Here is a 5,968-nt window from a genome sequence, read left to right as displayed (position 1 = left end):
GCGCACACCAAGCGACAACACCGACACAGAGACGACACAGAGACGACACAGAGACGAGACAGAGACGAAGACACATAGACGACACAGAGACGACACAGAGACGACAAATACACAGAGACGACACAGAGACGACAGAGAGACGACACAGACACAGAGACGACACAGAGACGACACAGACACCGAGATGACACAGAGACGACACAGACACATAGACGACACTGACACGACACAGAGACCACACAGACAAGACACAGAGACGACACAGAGACGGAACAGAGACGACACAGAGACGACACAGACACAGAGACGACACAGAGACGACACAGACACAGAGACAACACAGACACAGAGACGACACAGAGACGACTCTGTGTCGTCTCTTTGTCGTCTCAGTGTCGACAAACAGAAGACCACGCGAAGAAACAGCCAACACCCCCAGTACACACACAGACCCCAGACAGCCGAACCAGCCAATACACATATACTACGACACACAGACGACCCACAGAGGACACAGACACACAGACGACACACAGATGACACAGACACAGAGAAGACACAGAGATGACACAGAGACGACACAGAGACGACAAAGAGACGACACAGAGACGGCACAGAGACGACACAGAGACGACAGAGAGACACAGAGACGACACAGAGACGACACAGACACAGAGACAACACAGACAAAGAGACGACACAGAGACGACTCTGTGTCGTCTCTCTGAGTCGTCTCTGTGGTCGACACAGAGACGACACAGAGTCGTCTCTGTGTCGTCTCTGTGTCTGTGTCGTCTCTGTGTCTGTGTCGTCTCTGTGTCGTCTCTGTGTCGTCGTTTCTGTGTCGTCTCTGTGTCGTCTCTGCCGTCTCTGTGTGGTCTCTGTGTCGTCTCTGTGTCGTCTCTGTGTTATTTCTCTGCGTCGTCTCTGTTTCGACACAGAGACGACACAGAGACGACACAGAGTCGTCTCTGTGTCGTCTCTGTGTCTGTGTCGTCTCTGTATTGTCTCTGTGAACACAGAGACGACACAGAGACGACACAGAGACGACACAGAGATGACACAGAGAGTCGTCTCCGTGTCGTCTCTGTGTCTGTGTCGTCTCTGTGTCGTCTCTGTGTCGTCTCTGTGTCGTCTCTCTTTCTTCGTCTCTGTGTAGTCTCTGTGTCGTCTCTGTGCCATCTCTGTGTCGTATCTGTGTCTGTGTCGTCTCTGTGTCGTCTCTGTGTCAACAGAGAGACGACACAGAGAGACGACACAGAGACTACACAGAGACGGCACAGAGACGACACAGAGACGAAACAGACACAGAGACGACACAGAGACGACTCTCTGTGTCGTCTCTGTGTCGTCTCTGTGCCATCTCTGTGACACAGAGACGACACAGACACAGACACAGAGACGACACAGACACAGAGACGACACAGACACAGAGACGACACAGACACACGAGACGACACAGAGACGACTCTGTGTCGTCTCTGTGTCGTCTCTCTGTGTCGTCTCTGTGTCTGTGTCGTCTCTGTGTGCGTCTCTGTGTCGTCCCTGTGTCTGTGTCGTCTCTGTGTCGTCGCATCCGTGTCGTCTCTGTGTCTGTGTCGTCTCTGTGTCGACACACAGACGACACCGAGAGACGACACACAGACGCCACAGACACGAAACAGAGACGGGCACAGAGACGACACAGAGATGACACAGAGACGACGACACAGAGACGACACAGAGACGACACAGACACAGAGACGACACAGAGACGACACAGACACGGCGCAAACACGGAGACGACACACAGACGACACAGAGACGACACAGAGACGACACAGAGACGCGCACACAGACGACACAGAGACGACACAGACACAGAGACGACACAGAGATGACACAGACACAGAGATGACACAAAGACGACTCTCTGTCGTCTCTGTGTCTGCTCTGTGTCTGTGTCGTCTCTGTGTCTGTTTTGTGTGTTTGTCGTCTCTTTTTCGTCGTCTCTGTTTAGTCTATGTGTCTTCTCTGTGTAGTGTCTGTGTTGTCTATTTGTCGTCTATTTGTCATCTCTGTGTAGTCTCTCTGTGTCGTCTCTGTGTCGCCACAGAGACCACACAGAGATGACACAGAGTCGTCTCTGTGTCGTTTCTGTGTCTGTGTCGTCCCTGTGTCGTCTCTGTGTCACAGACACGACACAGAGACGACACAGAGACGACACAGAGACGATGACACAGAGACGACACAGAGACGACGACGACACAGACGACACAGAGATGACACAGAGACGACACAGAGACGACAAAGAGTCATCTCTGTGTCGTCTATGTGTCTATTTCGTCTCTGTGTTGTTTCTGTGTCTGTGTCGTCTCTGTGTCGTCTCTGTGTCGTCTATGTGTCGTCTCTGTGTCGTCTCTGTGTCGTCGTCTCTGTGTCGTCTCTGTGTCATCTCTGTGCCGTCTCTGTGTCGTCTCTGTGTCGTCTCTGTGTCGAGTCTCTGTCTCTTCTGTTTGTAGTCTCTGTTAATTATATGTGTAATCTATGTGGCGTCTCTGTGTCGTCTCTGTGTCGTCTCTTTGTCGACACAGAGACGACACAGAGTCGTCTTTGTGTCGTCTCTGTGTCTGTGTTGTCTCTGTGTCTGTGTCGTGTCTGTGTCGTATCTTTGTCGTGTAAGTGTCGTCTGTTTGTATTCTATGTGTCGTCGTTTCTGTGTCGTCTCTGTGTCGTCTCTGTGTCGTCTCTGTGTCGTCTCTGTGTCGTCTCTTTGTCGTCTCTCTGTGTCGTCTCTGTGTCGACACAAAGACGAAACAGAGACGAAACAGAGTCGTTTCTGTGTCGTCTCTATGTCGTCTCCGTGTCTTCTCTGTGTTTTCGTCTCTGTGTCTTCTCTTTTTCGTCTCTGTGGCGTCTCTGTTTAGTCTCTGGGTCGTGTCTGTGTCATATCTTTTTCGGTTTCGTCTCTGTGTAGTCTCTGTGACGTCTCTGTGTCGTCTCTGTGTCGTCTCTGTGTCGTCTCTCTGTCGTCTCTCTGTTTCGTCTCTGTGTCGACACAGAGACGACACAGAGTCGTCTCTGTGTCGTTTCTGTGTCTGTGTCGTCTCTGTGTCGTCTCTGTGTCGACAGAGAGACGACACAGAGACGACGACACAGAGACGACACAGAGACGGCACAGAGACGACACAGAGACGAAACAGACACAGAGACGACACAGAGACGACTCTCTGTGTCGTCTCTGTGTCATCTCTAGACAGAGACGACACAGAGACAACACAGACACAGAGACGACATAGACACAGAGACGACACAGAGACAACACAGCTACGACACAGAGTCGTCTCTGTGTCGTCTCTGTGTCTGTGCACGTCTCTGTGTCGTCTCTGTGTCTTCTCTGTGTCACAGAGACGACACAGAGAGTCGTCTCTGTGTCGTCTCTGTGTCGTCGTCTCTGTGTCGTCTCTGTGCCGTCTCTGTGTCGTCTCTGTGTCGTCTCTGTGTCGTCTCTGTGTAGTCGTCTCTGTGTCTGTGTCGTCTCTGTGTCGTCTCTGGGTCGTCTTCTCTGTGTCGTCTCTGTGTCGTCTCTGTGTCTTCTCGGTGTAGTGTCTTGGTCGTCTCTTTGTCGTCTCTGTTTGGTGTGTCTGTGTCGTCTCTGTGTCGTCTCTATGTAGTCTGTGTGTCTTTGTCGTCTCTGAGTCGTCTCTGTGTCGTCTCTGTGTCATCTCTGTGTCGTCTCTGTGTCGTCTCTGTGTCACAGAGACGACACAGAGACGACACAGAGAGTCGTCTCTGTGTCGTCTCTGTGTCGCAGAGACGACACAGGGACGACACAGACACAGAGACTGACTCTGTGTCGTCTCTGTGTCGTCTCTGTGTTGACACAGAGACGACACAGATACGACACAGAGACGACACCGAGCCGGCACATAGACGACACAGAGACTAGAAATATACTACGACACAGACGACACAGACGACAGTGAGATGACACCTAGACGACACAGACTCATAGACGACACCGCTACGGCACAGAGATAACATAGAGAAGACATAGAGACGACAAAGAATCGACACAGAGACGACATAGAGACAACACAGACACAGAGACGACCCAGACACGACACAGAGACGCCCCCCCGACGTCACCGAGACTGCACAGACACAGAGACGACACAGAAACGACACAGAGACGGCACAAAGACGACACAGAGACGACACAGAGATGACGACTAAGAGACGACACAGAGACGACACAGAGACGAAACAGAGGCGACACCGAGACGAAACAGAGACGAGACAGAGACGACACAGAGACGACTCTGTGTCGTCTCTAGTCGTCTCTGTGTCGACACAGATACGACACAGAGAGACGCCACAGAGATGACACCGATCCAGCACAGAGACGTGACAGAGACGGCACTTAAACGTCACAGAGACGAAAAAGAGACGACGACACAGAGACGACTCGGAGACGACAAAAACACAGAGACGACTCTCTGTGTCATCTCTCGTGTCGTCTCTGTGACACAGAGACGACAAAGACACGACACAGAGACAAAACAGAGACGACACAGAGACGACTCTGTGTCGTCTCAGTAACGACACAGAGATTTCACAGAGACGATCAAACCGAGATGACACATATACGACACCTAATTGCACAGCGACCAACCAGAGCTGGCACACAGAAGACACACAGACGAAACAAAGCTGAAAGCGAGACTACAAACACCCTGATATGACACTCGTTCTTGTCTCTTTGTCGTCTCTGTGACACAGATACGACACAGAGACGACACAGACACAGAGACGACACAGAGATGACACAGAGTCGTCTCTGTGTCGTCTCTGTGTCTGCGTCGTCTCTGTGTCGTCTCTCTGTATCACAGAGACGACACAGAGACGACACAGAGAGTCGTCTCTGTGTCTGTGCTCATCTCTGTGTCGTCTCTTTGTCGAAACAGAGACGAAACAGAGAGACGACACAGAGACGACACAGAGTCGTGTCTGTGACAGAGACGACACAGACACATAGACGACACAGAGACGACTCTGTGTCGTCTCTGTGTCGTTTCTGTGTCGACACAGAGACGACACAGAGTCATCTCTGTGTCGTCTCTGTCACAGAGACGACTCTGTGTCGTCTCTGTGTCATCTCAGTGTCGTCTCTGTGTCGTCTCTCGTGTCGTCTCTGTTTCGACACAAAGACGACACAGAGACGACACAGAGATGACACAGAGAGTCGTCTCTGTGTCTGTGTCGTCTCAGTGTCGTCTCAGTGTCGTCGTCTCTGTGTCGTCTCTGTGTCGTCTCTGTGCCGTCTCTGTGCCGTCTCTGTGTCGGCTCAGTGTCTTCTCTGTGTCTTCTATGTGTGTCGTATGGGTTTCAAAACAGTGACGACACATAGACGACACAGAGTCGTCTCTGTGTCGTCTCTGTGTCGTCTCTGTTTCTGTGTCGTCTCTGTTTCGTCTCTGTGTCGTCTCTGTGTCGTGTCTGTGTCATCTGCGTATCACAGAGACGACACAGAGACGACACAGAGAGTCGTCTCTGTGTCGCAGAGACGACACAAAGACGACACAGACACAGAGACCACACAGAGACGACACAGAGACGACACAGATACGGCACAGAGACGACACAGAGACGACACATAAACGACGACACAGAGACGACACAGAGACCACACAGACACCGAGACGACTCAGAGACTACACAGACACGACACAGACACAGAGACGACACCGAGACGCCACAGAGACGACCCAGAGACGACGACACAGAGACGACACAGAGACGACACAGAATCGACACAGAGACGACACAGAGACGACACAGCCACAGAGACGACACAGAGACGACACAGACACAGAGACGACACAGAGACGACACTGTGTCGTCTCTTTGTCGAAAAAGAGACGACACACAGAGACGACACACAGACGACACAGAGACAGCACAGAGACCACACAGAGACTACCCAGAG

General features: G+C 51.8%; 1 non-coding gene across 1 annotated transcript; it reads right to left on the bottom strand.

Annotated features, from left to right (window-relative positions):
• Positions 1 to 1,301: 1,301 nt before the first annotated feature.
• On the bottom strand, positions 1,302 to 1,409 carry LOC148953549 (small nucleolar RNA SNORA17). The gene has a single exon (XR_016141748.1). It is a non-coding gene; the product is annotated as a small nucleolar RNA SNORA17 (small nucleolar RNA).
• Between the last annotated feature and the right edge of the window lie 4,559 nt (positions 1,410 to 5,968).

This window comes from Artemia sp. Qi Xiang Cuo, chromosome 4, assembly GCF_049724085.1.
Source record: "Artemia sp. Qi Xiang Cuo chromosome 4, ASM4972408v1, whole genome shotgun sequence".
Classification (NCBI taxonomy): Eukaryota; Metazoa; Arthropoda; class Branchiopoda; order Anostraca; family Artemiidae; genus Artemia; species Artemia sp. Qi Xiang Cuo.
The sequence above is the reverse complement of the archived record's forward strand: the minus strand, read 5'-3'. Positions and strand labels throughout refer to the sequence as shown.